This window comes from Carassius auratus, chromosome 2 (assembly GCF_003368295.1).
Source record: "Carassius auratus strain Wakin chromosome 2, ASM336829v1, whole genome shotgun sequence".
NCBI classification, from domain to species: domain Eukaryota; kingdom Metazoa; phylum Chordata; class Actinopteri; order Cypriniformes; family Cyprinidae; genus Carassius; species Carassius auratus.
The window spans coordinates 27286251-27304325 of record NC_039244.1 but is presented as its reverse complement, the minus strand read 5'-3'; the positions used below and the strand labels follow the sequence as shown (position 1 = coordinate 27304325).

The window sequence follows — 18075 nt, the reverse complement described above, 5'->3', positions numbered from 1 at the left end:
TTCTCATATTTTGACTATATCAGTCTTTTTCCCTACGCACCTATCTATGACTATGTGCGACTATAATTGATCATTGAACCAAAAAAAGAAAAAGAAAATTTGAAATGTCACCCTCTTTGTTTTCAAGCAGAAGGTCACTTTTCTTTGAGTTCAATTTGTTACATTTTCTGCATCTGAAGGCTTGCAATTTCACACACTTTGGTATTTGAAAACTACTTCATCATAGGTTGTGTGAAAGGAATAATAATTATTAAGTGGTTTTGAGTGGAGTTACTGAATATGTATTATAATTTGCATAAATTAATTTCTTTGACTGTTCTCAGTTTACCTTTCAAAGCTTGGACTAAATCCTTATCAAGCTCGACATGAGTGTCTGTTTTTATCCTTGTCTGTCGTCACTATATGCATTCTGTGTCACGTTGAACAGAAGAGGCCCAACATCTCTACAATAGAGGTAATGCATCCATTTTTAGTGTGACACTCAGAACAACAATATTTTAGGAAATATGTCAGTCAGAATTAAACCATTGAGATTCATTTAAATGAGATTAAAACATACTTACCACTCTCTTCTTTGCTCTTCTTTCTGATCTGATTTAAATCTGTCTTCGATTGCAACAGCAGCTGATATTTCTTACTAATCTTTGGCCCGACGTTCAAACTGGCAATAGAGTTGTCAATCTTCAGAGAATATAAACACTAGTCAACGAACGCAACCCGAGATGGCTGGACAGCCCAAGACAAAGGAATTTTATTAATGGTCAAAATGTGGTGTTTTTCAAACTTTTCAAAGAAGATTTACTAACTAGGCCAAATTGCTGAGGACACAAATATTTTTTTTCTGCCAACACATTGGATAATGTTTTGATAGTTGTTATAAGTCTCACTAGCTAGACTTTAAAGGGGCACTTAGTGATTTCTGCCAAACGATGTTGAACAATGTTGCACCAAAACAAAAATACCCATACCCTAACAGGACCTTGACCCTATTTTGATAGCTTCACCCCACACGTACATACACAACCCTAGCAGCGACGATGGTGGAATCGGCTATGCTTGGCGGCCGAGGGTATGATGTCATCAATAAGTAAAAGCGATGCGTGTTTCTATGGAGATTCAAAAATAAAATAAAAAATACAGCGAAACTGGGATGATTTCTGCTAAAAGCATGTTACCATCTCAAAAGCATACAGACGATTTAAAAACTTGGCTCTGAGTAGTTAAATTGAATGTAGCTACTGCACAAAAAGCTGAAAAACAACAACAACAAAAAACACTTTTGACTGTCAATGACAGAAATGAAATAATGACCTAGAGTCTCAAAATAACGAGAATCCAAGTCTACACACATACCATATTTTCGGGACTATAAGTCGCTCTTTTTTTCATAGTTTGGCTGGTCCTGCGTCTTATAGTCAGTTGCGACTTATTTATCAAAATAAAAAGCCCTCTCGCGGCTGTAGATGGTAATGTTTTCTCTTGGTTCTAAATAAATGCGACTTATAGTCCAGTGCGACTTGTAAATGTTTTTTTCCTCGTCATGATGTATTTTTGGACTGATGGGACTTATACTTAGTCAAGTCAAGTCACCTTTACTTTTAGCGCTTTAAACAAAATACATTGCGTCAAAACAACTGAACAACATTCATTAGGAAAACAGTGTCAATAATTCAAAATGACAGTTAAAGGCAGTTCATCATTAAATTCAGTGATGTCATCTCTGTTCAGTTTAAATAGTGTCTGTGTATTTATTTGCAATCAAGTCAACGATATCGCTGTAGATTAGGTGCAACTTATAGTCCAAAAGATACGGTAGATGCTTTAAGAAGCGCGCAAAAATAGACATATAACAATTCACCCCCCCCCCCCCCCCCCCCAAAAAATAAAAATATCTCACCCTCATGCTGTTTCAAACACTTTTAAGACTTTTGTTCATCTTCAAAACAAAAACGTAGATATTTTTAATGAAATCTGATAGATTATATGAGATATAAGATTATTTTCTTATTGAATATTTTTCCTATTTAAATTTTTGTTTTGAACGTATGGTAAATACTGGTACCAGCAATCACATTTAAAAATGTACACTTTTAGATAAACCATAAATATAACAGATAGCCCATCTGAATTATAGGCCTATAACATTTAATCTATCCAACTCACAGTAGCCTACCAAACAAATTATAACATTAAAAGTGAAATCTTTTTGTAGTCTTCAAATCTGGGTACTATCTTAATTTTAAAATCACTTACAGAGGAAGTTTTTTTCCTATGACCCTCACCACTTTTTTTTTTTCAGATGTATTTCCAAGAATAAAACATCATCTTATATTCGGGTCAATACGATATGATCTTTTTTCTATCAATTAGTTTTCGCAGCTCTATTGTGAAGTCTTAGTGTTAGATCCAAGAGACAATAGAGATACACATACTGTACGGTGTTAAAACTTGTGTTTACCTGATGAGAGGTTAACATCTGAGACTAGCAGGGGAAGTCAGCTGAAACCAAATGCTTAAAGAGCCTTCAACAGTGTGATGAATATTTTTCTGTTTTTAGTTTTTTAAATTTCTTCCTAGTGCATAGTGTACAGTGTTATAGAGCAGAACATAATGAGAACTCCTCTCATTATCTCACAGTTGTCAGAGAGCGTGACTTGATTTTGACAGATCAGTCCATTTAATCCTTCAACTATTTAACAGTGTTACCAAAGGGAAACCTAATGGAATCAGGGCTTTCTGTGAAATCTATCACAAGAGGCTGCCTAAATGGATGATAACCTTAGAATCCTTCTTTTCAATCAAAGCCCAAAGTGTCACGTCTGCTGCCCACTCCTCTCCTCTCCGCTCAGTGGACTCTATTAACCGGGCTGAAGTCTCTACTGTGCAGGATTCTGTTATTTTTATGTGTCATCTGTCTCCCTGATCTGATGCGGCTCATTTATGATGCCAGTATTCATCCAGGGCCTGTCACTGCTCTCCACACCAGAAGTTAAGGTTAGCTGCCATCATTCACTTTTATTCACCAATATTCTAGAGTCTTTTAGATTTGTATTTCTCTGTTCAGGTGCAGACGTAGAGTTCTCTGAACTATTTCTCATAGAGTGTTGTTTCTCTATCAGTTTATGTTCTATCTTTACAGCGGTATTGCATTTTTAGCCCATATTTTATTCAAAATATGCATAAAAATCATGCTGTGTTTCTATTGCTCTATGATGTTACACATTAAACCCCTTTGGTTGTGTGATGTCCCCATTTGACCATATATATTTTCTTCCTTAGATATAAAACTTTGATTGCACTTTATTTTACAGTATGTGAGATTAGTTGTACTTACTGTATGTAAGAAAATACTGGTAATAGCTAGGGTTCAGGGTCAGTACCTAGTTATTACCCAGTTTCTGTTTGTACTATGATAAGTACATACAATAACTGAGACTGAGAAATAAAACATTTCTGGTATCTAAAATATTTTTCATGCAACCCCAGATTCCATAGAGAACCTTTATTTTTACTTTTTGGTGGTAACACTCTCTGTTTAACTTGAATTCTCGTGCTCCTCCAGTATCCTTCAGTAATTTTACACAACACTTGATGGTATAAAATTCACTGGCATATTGAGTGAAAAGCCCCATTTTAATAATGCAGCATATTTATTCCACATTGTAAAAATAATCTTGATCAAAACAATAAGCTTCATCCTTGAAGGGAAGGATCACCCTTGAGCTTACAGGGAAACAAAAGCATCTACAGTATGTTCAGTTGATTCAGTTGAGCCTTTGTTTGACTGTGTTTCAGGCGAAGTCTCAGATTTGACAGTCAGTATAAATGAGCTCTTATTGTCCTTCCTTGTGCTGAATTTTAACTTCCTGGCGTACAGGTGGCAAAGCCTTCGCCTCAGTCATTTCAATAGCAAGACTCACCTTGTATGGTAATGGTCTGTGACATACAGTATTTTAGAAAGAATGATGCTTTATATCAGTTATTTATGCATACGACATCAAGACCATGCATTTTTGTATCAAAGTGCCACTCTAAACAAGAAACAGCCTCATCCACATACTGTATGTTGCTCCAGTGCATACTGAAAATTAAACTTGTTTCGTCTAATTTAAAAATTAGTTTCTGATGTCCAAATTTCTAAAGACATTTGAATCAAAGTTAATGAAGGGAGATCTTCTCAGCTGGAGTTAATCTACAGTATGTCCATTGACTTGCAGCATGGTATGAGAAATCTTGTTCTGAAATACAGAGCTAACTGATACTAATTAATTCACAGAATAATGCAATTGAAAAAGTTCCCAAAAGTTTCACACAAAAGTTACATGGACAAACATGTTAGGCATTGGACAATATACATGGCTTCAATTCGACACGATCGAATATCATAGCATGACAGCATTATAGCAAATCATCTTGATACATTTTGCATAAAACTAGCTAGAAATTTTCTTGTTGTTTTTGTTAGTGTATAAATTAGAACTCAAATGATGAGTGACTTACCCATTTAAATTGATTTTTTAAAAGTACATGAAAATGTGTATTTCCCAATAGACAAAAATGCATTTTTCATTTTTGTCTTCTTTTCATTTATTTGTTTATTGTTTGTTTATTTGCTTGTTTGTTTGATTGTGAGGAAAGCTCCCAATCTTGAGGGATACAGTCATCTATAGCGATCTACGATAGCCTAACATAGTGCTGTAATGTTTTATGAGGTAGTCTGCATCTGTTCCAGTCAGATATTTTGCACAGATGGGAAAGTCTAATTCTCAGATTACATTTTGAAACCCTTAACTGGAGGAGCAAGAGACGCAGTACCCTCACCCAGGAGAGAAAAGGCAATTTTTTCAGGATGTCTGCTTTACAGGGAGGTGGTCAAGCAGAACTCAATCAAGAGAGACTCTGGTAGCCTTCGTAGGCCTGTGGGGAAATATCCTGGCTTGTTTCCTCTGTGAATTTGTATGGAGCATCTTCAGTCATTCACGGTCAATGTCCCTCCATGTCCATGGCCAGACCTTCAAACAATTAGTCAAAAACACAAGAATGTGTTCGGAATTGAATGCTACGTAAGAATGATCCATTAACTTCATCCATATGTCTTGCATCTTTTATGACATGCAAAGATGTAGATGTAGTACTCCTGAAAAGAAGTATGATAAACATGAAAAATTAAAAAGAGAGCGCAGCCGTGATGACTTCTGTGATGGTGTATTTACTCTGAATGAAGCACATCACGGGCGCGCCACCTACTGAAACGTGCGATGACGTCATGACGCAGGTGTGCCAAACGACAACAATTCAATAAATGTACATAACATTTTTTTAAGCACAAATAAGAATTTAAACACCATTTAGCAATATTAGAAAAATAACGATGTTATAAAAAGGATTCAAGGAAAATGTACTATATTAACATAGCTTGTATTCCATATATCACACTCTCCCCTACAGGAAAAGATGTCGCCCACGACATCTACCAATATCCTTATAAAATCCCTTTTTTTTTTTTTTTTTTACACATACTTTTGCCACAGTGACATATCACATCTTATTCTTTTCACATTTGTATACTCAGACATCTTTTCTCTATAATGACATTTCAAGTTCGCATTTACCAACAGTCCTAGTGAACTGATTGTAATTTTTCACGACTCAAATGCGAAGGATTATGCCCCTCTATAAAACATTCAAGTTCAGGGGTTTCATCCAGCGTCCAAGAGAAAAAGAGAAAAGTGGGAAAAAAAAAACACGAAAGGCCATTTTGATGAACAAAAACACTTTGAAGTCCCAGGCCGAATGCCATGTAGAAAACTGCAAAAATAATGATTCAAAGTCTGTGCAAAAATGTTTCAAAAACTTTTTTCCAAAGTGTTCACACAATGTTTTTATAGGCCTTGCAAAACAGTCCATGTCCCTTTGGCCTAGAAACAGTCCTGTTTATGTGTACGTGCATATGTGTGCAGCAGTTCTTTGTTTTTTTTTAAAAGTTCTTTCACAGTCCATATGAACAATTAGTGTGTGTACTAGTTGATATGAACAATTAGTGTGCTCTCAATCTCTGTTTCAGTTTCAGTTCACGTTTAATACACAGATGGTGGTCTTGGGTAGGGAAACACTGTTGGCACCCAAGGCGTAAATGTAGGTGTCCACATGTTAGGAAAGTGTGGATCATATCCAGAACCAGTTACTTGCACTTTGTAACAGGTAGGAGTCCCTAAACTATCATAGGTGAACTTCTTTGGTGGACGTCGTTGCCTCCCTAAGTACTGGTATTCTCTTTGCACCTCAACAGGTCTGTCACTTGACTCAATTTCCTCTGGTACTTTCGCAGGTAAGTTTTCATGTGCACTCGCTAACTCATTTTCAATTTGTCTTCCAAGCAGTTCAAATCGGTTCTCTTTCACAGGTACATGAGCAGGTGTGGGAACATCTTGTTTCACTTCAGCTGTAGGTAACGGTTCTAGTTCAAACCGATTCAGTGGAGAACTATGTGATGCACTCTGATGAGCAGGCAACTCAGGAGGTGAAAACTGTATTAGTGCTTCCTCTCGTCTCTGATCATAACCACTAGGTTGCTTTCTCACTTGGCAAGGCTCAACTGGTATATAATACTCAGAGTCACTTTCACTTTCCAACTCACTTTCTTCCATTCGGTTTGCAGGTATGCTGGAGTTTCCCTGTGGCTGTCTCTGCTGTGATTTGGGTTTTGGCGTTGGATCGACTTCAAGAGGTAAGTAATCGCATGGCATCAACAAGTTTCGGTGTAATACTCGTGACCTCCCCTTTCCTCGCTCAGGCTTGATCTCATAAATTGGCACATCCTCAGCAACTCGGCGTACAACAACATGAACTTGCTCTTCCCAATAGTTCCGAAGTTTCCCTGGTCCTCCCCTCGGAGTCAGGTTTCTTACAAGGACTCGACTTCCTGAGTCAAGGTCTGTATATCTCACTTTTTGATCATAATTTCTTTTATTACGCTCGCTTGCCTTTTTTGCATGTTCTCTAGCGATCTCTTGTGCTTCTTGCATCCCTTGTTTCCAAGCCTCCAGGTACTCACTTTTGTTTGTGGGCAGGTTGTCTGCATTAAGCCCGAAGAGAACATCAATGGGCAGTCTCGGGGAACGACCAAACAAGAGGTGAAACGGGGAGAAACCAGTCACTTCACTTTTTGTGCAATTGTAGGCATAGATCAACTTGTTCAATGAGTCTTTCCAACTTGATTTCTGTTTTTCAGTGAGAGTTTTCAACATTTGCAACAACGTCCGATTAAATCTCTCAACTTGCCCGTTTCCTTGGGGGTGATAGGGAGTAGTTCTTGAACCAGTGATCCCACTATACTTTTGCAATTGTCCAAACAGCTGATTTTCAAATTCTCCCCCCTGATCATGGTGTATTCTCAACGGAAATCCAAACTTGAGGGCGAAATCGTTAAAGAGTCTGTCTGCCACAGTCTTGCCAGATTTTGACGTTGTCGCATATGCCTGTGCGAATCGTGTGAAATGATCGACGATGACAAGTATATATTCATATCCTCCTCTGCATTTTTCTAAGTGGAGGAAGTCCACTGACACAAGTTCGAATGGGAAAGTCGTCGTGATGGATTTCAGAGGTGCTCTTATTTCTCTGCACGGTTTCTTTTGCTTAATGCAGGAGCAGGTCCTCAACACATAATGCTCAATGTCACGCTGCATGTGGGGCCAAAAGAAGCGGTCTCTCATTAAACTTGTGGTCCGATCGACGCCTTGGTGTCCCATTTTGTCATGCAATTCCTCCAGTGCAATTTTCCTGAATCCCGTTGGCAATACAAGCTGAGTTCTCTGTGCTGTTTTTCTTTGCAGAATGCCATCCTCATCCAGCATCAACTTATCCCACCCTCTCATCAAACTTTTCGCTGCTGAACCCGCAGACCTCCACTGCTTAGAAGAAGGCTTTACTCCTGACTGTAAGTGACGAATTACCAACTCTATGTCATTATCTTCCCTCTGAGCTCTTCTGATCTCTTCTTTTGATAGGGGTCCTGATGTTGTACTGGTCTCTGCAGATGTTGGTGAACTCTGGCAAGCTATAGCAAAGGACCATGGTATCCCTGATTCAGACTGGACTTCCACCGCCTGTATCATGGCTCCTATTGAATCAGATGAAAGCTCCTCTGTGTATTCTGGGACATTTTTTTCCGAGAGTGTTGTCAACCTGGATAATGCGTCAGCATCAATGTTTTCCTTTCCAGGCCGATACCGGATAGTGAAGTGGAAATCAGCAAGCTCTGCGACCCATCGGCATCCAGTTGCGTTCAACTTGGCAGACGTCAAAACGTAGGTGAGGGGATTATTGTCACTGTACGCTGTAAATGTGGGCGCATAGTAAAGATAATCTCTGAATTTTTCAGTGATGGCCCATTTGAGAGCCAAGAACTCCAATTTACCACTGTGCAAATGGTAATTCCGTTCTGCTGTCGTTAATGTCCTCGATCCATAAGCAATCACTCTTAATTTCTCTTCCTGGTGTTGATACAGGACAGCTCCCAGTCCCTGATTTGACGCATCGGTGTGCAGTACAAACGGCTTTGTAAAGTCTGGGAACCCCAGCACAGGCGGCTTAACTAGACAATCAATCAGTTTTTCGAGTGTTTCCTGATGTTCCTCCGTCCATTCAACCAACTGACTTGATGGAACCACATGACTCTTGAGGTAAGTCCCTCTTTTCCCTTTACCTTTCGTTTGTACCTTGTTATTATCACTTTTCAGCAGGCCATACAGGGGGCAAGCAATCCTCGAGAAGTCTTTAATGTAAGGCCGGTAGTAACTTAACAAGCCTAAAACCTTCCTCAATTCTCCAACTGTGGTGGGTCTCTTTTCCTTCAGGGCGGTCACTGCTACAGTATCTGCTGGATCCATCCTGCTCCCTTCTTTTGAAACTATCCTTCCCAAGTAGCGGACCTCATCTTTGAACAACTCACATTTTTTTGGCTTCAATTTCACCCCATGCGACCGCAGCCGCTGTAAGACTTTTCTTACCGCCTCAACGTGCTCGTCAAAGGATTTAGTGAAGACTAAGATGTCGTCGAGGTAAGGTACACAAATGTCATCTCGTAGCCCTTCCAGACATCCTTCCATGAACTGCTGGAATGCAGCCGGAGCATTCATGAGCCCGAAGGGAATACGGACCCATTCATATAACCCCCACGGTGTACAAAAGGCCGTCAACGGTCTACTTGCTGGTGTCATAAAACCTTGATGGTACGCCTTTCCTTGGTCCAGTAAAGAGAAACACCTATTTCCTCCTAAGCCATCCAGTATGTCCTGTACTCTGGGAATCGGTTGTCGGTCAGGCACTGTTTTCCGGTTGAGGTCCCTGTAATCAATACACAACCTCAGGCTGCCATCTTTTTTTCTGACACATACAATTGGAGATGAATAAGGCGAATGAGATTTTTCAATCCACCCCTGGGCGATCAAATCATGAAGATAGTCTTTCATTTCTTGGTACAGCGGTTTTGGAACAGATGTATACATTCGCACAACAGATCCTGGGTTCGAATCCCAGCGGTGCCTCCAAAATTGTAGTACTCCTGAAAAGAAGTATGATAAACATGAAAAATTAAAAAGAGAGCGCAGCCGTGATGACTTCTGTGATGGTGTATTTACTCTGAATGAAGCACATCACGGGCGCGCCACCTACTGAAACGTGCGATGACGTCATGACGCAGGTGTGCCAAACGACAACAATTCAATAAATGTACATAACATTTTTTTAAGCACAAATAAGAATTTAAACACCATTTAGCAATATTAGAAAAATAACGATGTTATAAAAAGGATTCAAGGAAAATGTACTATATTAACATAGCTTGTATTCCATATATCACATAGACGTTACAAGCTATTTCAAAATATAACTTCATACACTACTAGCTTATAAACTTGTGCTCTTCAGATTTGTCTAATGATTGTTTTATTACTTCATCTGGGTGCCAAACAAGTCTGGCTGCTGCGTGGCATCTAATAACTCCCATAATTTGTGTCCATACTTGGCTCTGCCTGGGAATTTACAATCACTGGATAATTAAAAATCACATATAGCTCTTTAATTCAGAGCAAAGTATTGATCCATCATTCAGTTTTTCTGCAGTTTTAAATCTAATGAGGTCATCAGTCATTATGGTCCTGCCTTAATGGAGAGGTCTAATCTATTGCACCTTAAATAACATGCATACGATGTTGTGTGTGTGGTGGGCTCTATCAGCCTGCATATGCTGAAAACCTTTGCTTCAAAGCTCTTCACCACTTCTTTAAACTGACCCTAATGGAGGATGCCGTGCAATTCTACCTCATTCCTTATATCACTCCTTATGAGACAGCCAAGTGGGTCCAAGCCTGTTAAATGTGCCCAGTGAGCAAAATGACAACTAACAAGCACCACCATAACGTCAAAACTGCTGCTTTTATGCCCTTCCGTTTAATTTTGCTTGTAGGCCAACTTTCTAGAGACAGGACATACCTTATATCAATCTTTGTTTGTAGCAAAGAGTAATGTTATTCTATGAGTTTTTGTGATTTTGTTGAAAATGTTTTGTGCACCACACAAATGTGAAGGAGACTGTCTCGAAAAGATTTAAGACATTCAGTATAAAGAGAAAAGTTAGCAAAACAGGCCCATTCACATCCAGAACAATGACAATAATAAAGATAAATAGCAGAGTTCACACCACAACTATAATGATAATGATATAGAGGAACGATATCGCTGGGATCACTTCCAGAATGTTTTTTCCCCCAGCTGATGAACAATGAAACACTGACAGCTAATCAGACTTCATTCAGATTTAAAGGGCTTGCACATTTAAAATAGCAGACGACATTGCAGAGAAGCTCAGCATGCAAACAGAGTTACAGTAGACATTAAAATACCTTTCGATGACATTGTGTTGCCTCTGAAATTGCAGTAGAAAAGGTTACATATTGTTTTTATTCCACTACATTGACCACGTTAGCTAAGTTCACTTGGATCAGATAGATTACACGAGCACTGTTTAGATGTGCTCAAAGCATAGCATCCTGAAGACATGTACTGGTTGAAGTTGTGTAAATGCAAAAAGAACAGCAAAAACTACAACTAACTCATATTGAATATGAATAAAAATCTGTCTTTGAAAAACAATAACTCTCTAAGGAGAATGACAGATTCGGCATTTGAAGGATCTCATGGACCCCAAAGCACCAGCAACAGCAGGTCATCTATCCATTTTCGTTACACTGAAACTGCAGCACGCAAGCTTAGAATTAAGAGACAGTATTCGTTTGCTGATGTGAACACAATTATATAGTTATTTTTGTAGTTATAGTGGTCATAATCACTCTTGGTGTGAACAGGCCATTAAAGTTATCTCCATATAATGCCAAATAAAATAGTGTTTATATGCGCAGCACTGCTTTGTTTACAGGTTTACCATTTCTGCTGGTCAACAGCGCCACCTGCAGTCACTGAATTAGCATTTTCATTCAGCCCGTCTGCTATTTTTGTTGCCGTCTGTTTTGTAAATTTTAACAGTTTGATGGAAAACAAGATAAATTCAGATAATAAGGTATCTGGAATTGTTTGACTATTTGAAACATGGTTCCGAATTTCAAATGAATCACATATACACACAATGTTTTTGACTGTCTTATGAGGTTTTATTACTTTTACATTTGTTCACGCTATGGAAATGTGCTATGTGCGTTTTTCATGTGCAGGGCGACACAGAACATGCACCACAACCGTTATATAAATGAATGGACAAAATGCATGAAAAGTTTTCAGTTTTTAGTTGAAAAGAGAGATTGAGACAGTTTAACAGAAATGGAAGTTCCCCCGTGTTTATTCCAAATCTAGCCATGTTGGTTAGTTAGTGTTGATGATTCAATCAAAGTCTAATTTGTTATCTTTGCATCTGACCTTTAGAATAATCAAATTCACAGTTGTTTTTGGTTAATGATCTCTAAATTTCCTCTTCATTTTATGTCATAACTATCATTTGTTTTAAATTGTCTAAACTTAAAAGGTCCAAAAAAACTTGTCAGATTGTTTTAACAGCATTTGTCTTACACTCAGATATCGACACAAATACACTTAAAGGGTTAGTTCACCCACAAATGTAAATTATGTCATTAATGACTCGTAAGACCTCTGTTTATCTTCAGGACACAGTTTAAGATATTTTAGATTTAGTCCGAGAGCTCTCAGTCCCTCCATTGAAGCTGTGTGTACGGTATACTGTCCATGTCCAGAAAGGTAAGAAAAACATCATCAAAGTAGTCCATGTGACATCAGAGGGTCCGTTAGAATTTGTTGAAGCAAAGAGTTCAAAACACTGCAGTTTAGTGATGTAGTCACTGTAACTCCGTGTTGTTTCAAGTTCATCATTCTGTGCACAGGATGCGCATAAGTGCTCAGTGCTGCTCTATATGGGCACCTTTATTATTATAATACTTTTTTGCACAATCAAAGATAATTAATAGTCTTTCCTGTTCTGTCCCATGTATTATATGTTGCTGCCTTTATTACTGTGCTATAAATTTAAAATGACGTGAAAATAGGCGCGCATTTGTAAATTCTATGGGTCTAGCTTCCTCAATTGCGTCCAGCTATTTTTAGCTGTACAAAACAGTTTGTTTTTCTGCTTGATATTACAATTAATGTGTTCTATCATATTATTTTAATCTGTTATCTTAATTAAGAACACACTGGTTTGTAATGCAAACAGTTTTACCGTTTGCTACACATTGTTACTCTCCTCGTTATTTGCCTATAGCTGCTAATGAACGGAACGGAAGTCTCACCCATAGGCCTACTAGCACATTAAGGAAAAAAGGTGGATATTTCTAAATAAATGTATACATTTGTTTTTACATTATATGCATGCATTTACATATATATATATATATATATATATATATATATATATATATATATATATATATATATATATATATATATATATATATATATATATATATGCAATTTACAACAATACAAAGAGCAATGTGTAACATTTTACCAGATTTTAGACTTATTCACTTTTATTTGTAATAAAATATTTCACTAGATTTTATCAAATTATTTTGCACCTATGATTTTTCTAGAATCTAGAGTATCTTTTGCTGCTGAATTATATACGAATCAGTTTATAATAGTATTTAAATACATTGTGTTTAACGCACAAAAGAGTAGTGATCAGGTCAACACAGAGAAGTATAGTAATTCTACTTCGAAAAAAAAAAATGTTGCTGGTATCGGATTGGATCGGTATCGGCAGATACTCAGAATTTTCGGTACCGGATCGGATCGGTTCTGAAAAAATTGTATCGTTGCATCCCTACTTCTATATTTCGTTTGTATTTCCACAGCGTGGAGGTAAGTTCATGAACATTGATAACTGAACCGCTCTTTTAAAATCTTCCCGTTCTACTGACATTTGTTATGACAGCTGCTTGGAACATTACAATGCACGTGATGACTTTTGTTAACTCTACAATAAGTAGCTTAAATCCACTTCATCAGAGAATTACTCTTCAACAGTAATGCTATAGAGCTAAGGTCTTCAAGGATAGGCTCTTGACATTTTGGATGTTTATATTCCATTACAGCACCTCTTATGTCTCTTTGCTCTCAGTCAGTTAGTCTGTTAATCAACTATACTCTCTTCTTTAAAACTATAGTGTTTTTTAATGAATTCTACTCTGCACAGTGCCAATCTCTCTCTCTCTACCCCTCTCCTGTGTCCAGGACAAATCACTGTCCTGAGCAGAGTCACTGGGGTTTGTGTAATAAATTCTTTATTGGGTGTCAGAAACCTGGACTGGGGGTGTGTGAGGCAAAGATGCTCCGTACATGAAATTGCATGAACAACAAGGATGGCAGTACCCTGACTGTACCTCATGACATGCAGCATAAATATAATTTATACTTAATCATTTGCTAACCATGCACTAGACTGAATTGATCAGTTTCAGCACGCCACATAAACACAGAGAAATGTGCAAATGCTCCTCAGTGTGATTGTGGATATGGTGTTTGTCAGCACTTACATTTCTTATTAAATTAAGGGATATTTTAGCTTTTCAGCAATATTCATATATTTCAATATCTATGGATTTGCCTTAAAATGGCTTCAGTTGCTACTGTTTTCTTTTAATCAGAATATACAGAATCACTGCAGCAAACTGCATTTTTCCACATTTTCTTAATAAATGAACACAAGAAAGAACATATAATAGTTTTATTTTGTATGCACAAATATGAAACCACACCTTAATAAAACTAATTTAAACATTTAAAACATTTTTAAGTGATGATGCAAACCATTGAATACATTTATTAAAACTGACACTTTGATCTCATTCATTAAACTTACTAAGACTATTGTTGCTTCTGAAACAAAGCCTTAGTCAGTTTGCATATTCATACTTTTGGTCTCTAAACCATTTGACAATGGCTGTTGACTCAACCTCTGGTTTTATGTGTGTTTTGTGAAATCTGCCCAGAATATTTAGGTGGTTTACCCTCACGCTTCAGTGGGGCACCTCAAGGGAGAGGGAGGGCGAGAAGGAGAGAGAGAGTGAAAAGAGGAGAGGTGAGGGAAGCCAGAAAGGACAGAGAAATTGACTGAGAGGAGAAAAATACAGGTTTGAACAGTGAGTGCTGTGGAATTGCATACTTCGTTGGTGGTTGTGCATGTATGGCAAGGACTGAGTATAGAAGAGGCAGAAGAAAGACAGAGTGAACAACAGGCAGGCAAAATACGCTTTACCGTAAGTGGACTTCCATACTTTGCTGCACCGTCAACTCAGATCCGCGTGTTGGACTTGCAGATCCACAATGTCAGTCCTTATTGCAACTCAACTGATCGACACCAGCACTTCATCTGGACAGGTGTGTTTTATTTATTTATTTATTATTATTATTTAACACTTTATAAGTTCAGACGTACGGTCTCATCTTTTCTTTATCAGCATTTTAATCCATCTTGTAGATGTCCTGGGATCTAAGGTTCACTTAAAGGGGTCATCGGATGCTACATGCACTTTTACTACTTGTTTGAACTGAAATGTGTGTTGGCAGTGTGTGTATACAACCACCCTATAATGATAAAAATCCACCCAGGATTACTACTAAAATTTTTATCCCTTTCTCAAATTTAGCCGATCTCAGATGCCTGTCTGTGTGACATCACACAGATAGGCCCCTCCCACGATAGTTTGATTGACAGTAGTTTCACCGCCAGAGCAGATGTACACAAGAAAGTCTAATAAGCGATAAAGGTGTTCTGTTGTTGGATGTAATAATGAACATTTGAATACATTTGTTTCTGAAATGAATGCGCCTCTGATATACCTAAATGCGTTCTACCTAAAAAATTTTTTTTTTTTAATGGATCTTTGCAAATTGCCTTTCCTAATAATGTGCTAATTAGCAAGTTTCACAATGAATGTGGCTAAAGTAAACAGTCCCTCAGAGAGCAGCTCGGAAGAGAGGGGCGGAGTCAGCAGAGCTCATTAACATATAAAGGAAAATGCTATAAAACGGCTTGCTCTGATAAGAGCTGTTTTGTTACAGGGTAAAAGGGTGTTGTTTTGCACTACCATTGAGAAATTTTAACCAAACTGTTACAGACTTTTATATCAACTTGTGGAAAATGGGCATCAGATGACCCCTTTAAAGTGGGAACTAAAAGTCTTTTCTAACTTGAAAACTATCACAAATAATTGTATATTACATAAAATCTGTGCGAATATCACGGCCCATAACTGTATAAGCATCACTTGGTCATAGAGTGTAGTTTGGGCTCCTCCTCAATGCATCATATACATGTTGTCATAAGTCTTGCACACATCCAGTCTGTTTTTCTTCATCAGTATCATGCACCTATATAAAAGGTGTTGAATTTTACCTTTAGCTTCTTGCATTCTCTTTTAGACAACACGTTAAGTAAAATATGAATATGCAATACAGAACATGTATTTATCAAGATGGTCTTCTTTATATTTATATGCTCTAGCTGACTAATGATCTAATGGATGCGGAATGGTAATTACGAGGTAAATATACTGTTATGTGGCATTGTTTACAAGCTTTACTCATTGGACTATTTTGCTTTCACTCAAAACAATATATAAACATAATTTTTAGTCTCCTGTGCTGATACACAATATCATGCACATTAATGCACAACCATATAGAGGATAAAATAACTTTTTATTGGACTCGAGGCTGAAACGCATTCTGTCATGCATTGAGGCTCAATGCTTATCACACCCTGCAGCACAGGCGACACTGATGCACCACACAGCAGTTAGTATTCACTGATTGCTACAGTACAGTATCTTTTTAGGGTTCACCTTAAGAAAATCACCCTCTGAAACCACCTCCAGTTAAAAACGTGAAAAGGACTGTGAAAAGTTTCTAATACACATGTCTAATCCTTGCACTCTCTATAGATGTCTAATTTACTCACTTATCATTTACTCTGCTCTGTATCATCCTTGGATAAGTTTCAATTTCCCTGGCGCCTTATCTTGGACATTTGAAAATTGGATTTGAAGGCTGTGTGATGTGCTCTCTCTCTCTCAAAAAACTTGGTTCAGTAAACAGAGAAATCTTCAGCGAGAACACATACTCATTTTCATGCTCAGTTTCATGCAAATTACTGCAGAAGAGAGAGATTAAAGATGAAAGTGAAAGTCAATAGGCTTATACTGTATAGAGGTGTTGAATGTTGTAACGTAGTTGTCGATATGCCCTGTAAGAATAATGATGAACCATTCGTACCGCAATTTTAATCAAAGCTTAGTAAGTAGTAATGAATAAATTGCCTACTCTTGCAATCAGTTGACTCTGCAAAAGTAATACATTTTCACATTCCTCAGGCAGTGAGAAAAAGCTACAAAACTAATCGTAATGTTGGACTTGCATGCCTGAAAGTTTTAATAGTTTGAATAATTTTGAAGCATTTAAGTTTTCTAAGGTCACTTTTGATGATAGTAAGAAAAAAAAGTATTGGGCTAAATGAAAGAAGGCCAAAGCACCAAATACTTAAAGGGATAGTTCAACCAAAATGGGACTTCTGTCATCATTTAGTCACCATCATTTCGGTCCGAAACTGTATAATTTTCTTTCTTCAAAAGAAAATATCTTGAAGAATTTTGGCAGTCAGACGATTTTGTTGACATCTGACTTGCATTGTATGAAAAAAAAAAATCTTTGAGTGAACTATGATATACAGTGTACAAAAGATATAGAGTACTCCAACAGAATACAGATCATAGAGAATGTAGCATATTTAAATACGGAGCATGATGCTATATGCCAAGATTATGTACTGTAATTAGATTTCCAGGAAGCACATACTGACAAAATGCATACCTTCAATGCACTGTAAAGCCCCACTTCATTTACTTCCACTTTACATCACAAGAGCAGAAATGAAAGCTTATGCAACTCTGACGGACACTTCACCAATGGAGATTAAACTAATTTTACAAATTGTAAATTCAAAGAACACAAATAGTTCACGACACCCCCCCACCCAAAAAATGTTGCATAGTTTCAAATATTGCTAGGTAATTTAGCATGTTTAAAGATCTGACTGCAGCTCAAACCAATTTTATAGAAAAGGACCACGAACGAGTTTACATATGTCACCCTGGACCACAAAACCTGTCGTAAGTGTCAATTTTTCTAAATTAAGATTTATACATCTGAAAGATGATTACATAGGCTTTCCATTGATGTATGGTTTATTAGGAGGACAATATTTGGCAGAGATACGATTATTTGAAAATAATCTGATGGTGCAAAAAAATCTAAATACTGAGAAAATCACCTTTAAAGTTGTCCAGATGAAGTTCTTAGCTATGCATACTAATCAAAAATTAAGTTTAGGTATTTTTATGGTAGGAAATGTACAACATTTCTTAATGGAAAATGATCTTTACTTATTATCGTAATGATTTTTGGCATAAAAGAAAAGTCTATAATTTTCCAAATCCATACAATGTTTTTTGGTTATTGCTACAAATATACCCCAGATACTTAAGACTG

General features: G+C 37.4%; 1 long non-coding RNA gene across 1 annotated transcript; it reads left to right on the top strand.

The window, feature by feature from the left end:
• Positions 1–5793: 5793 nt before the first annotated feature.
• On the top strand, positions 5794–6857 carry LOC113111157 (uncharacterized). Its single transcript, XR_003293267.1, has 3 exons — positions 5794–6201; positions 6290–6328; positions 6404–6857. It is a non-coding gene; the product is annotated as an uncharacterized LOC113111157 (long non-coding RNA).
• Positions 6858–18075: the final 11218 nt, after the last annotated feature.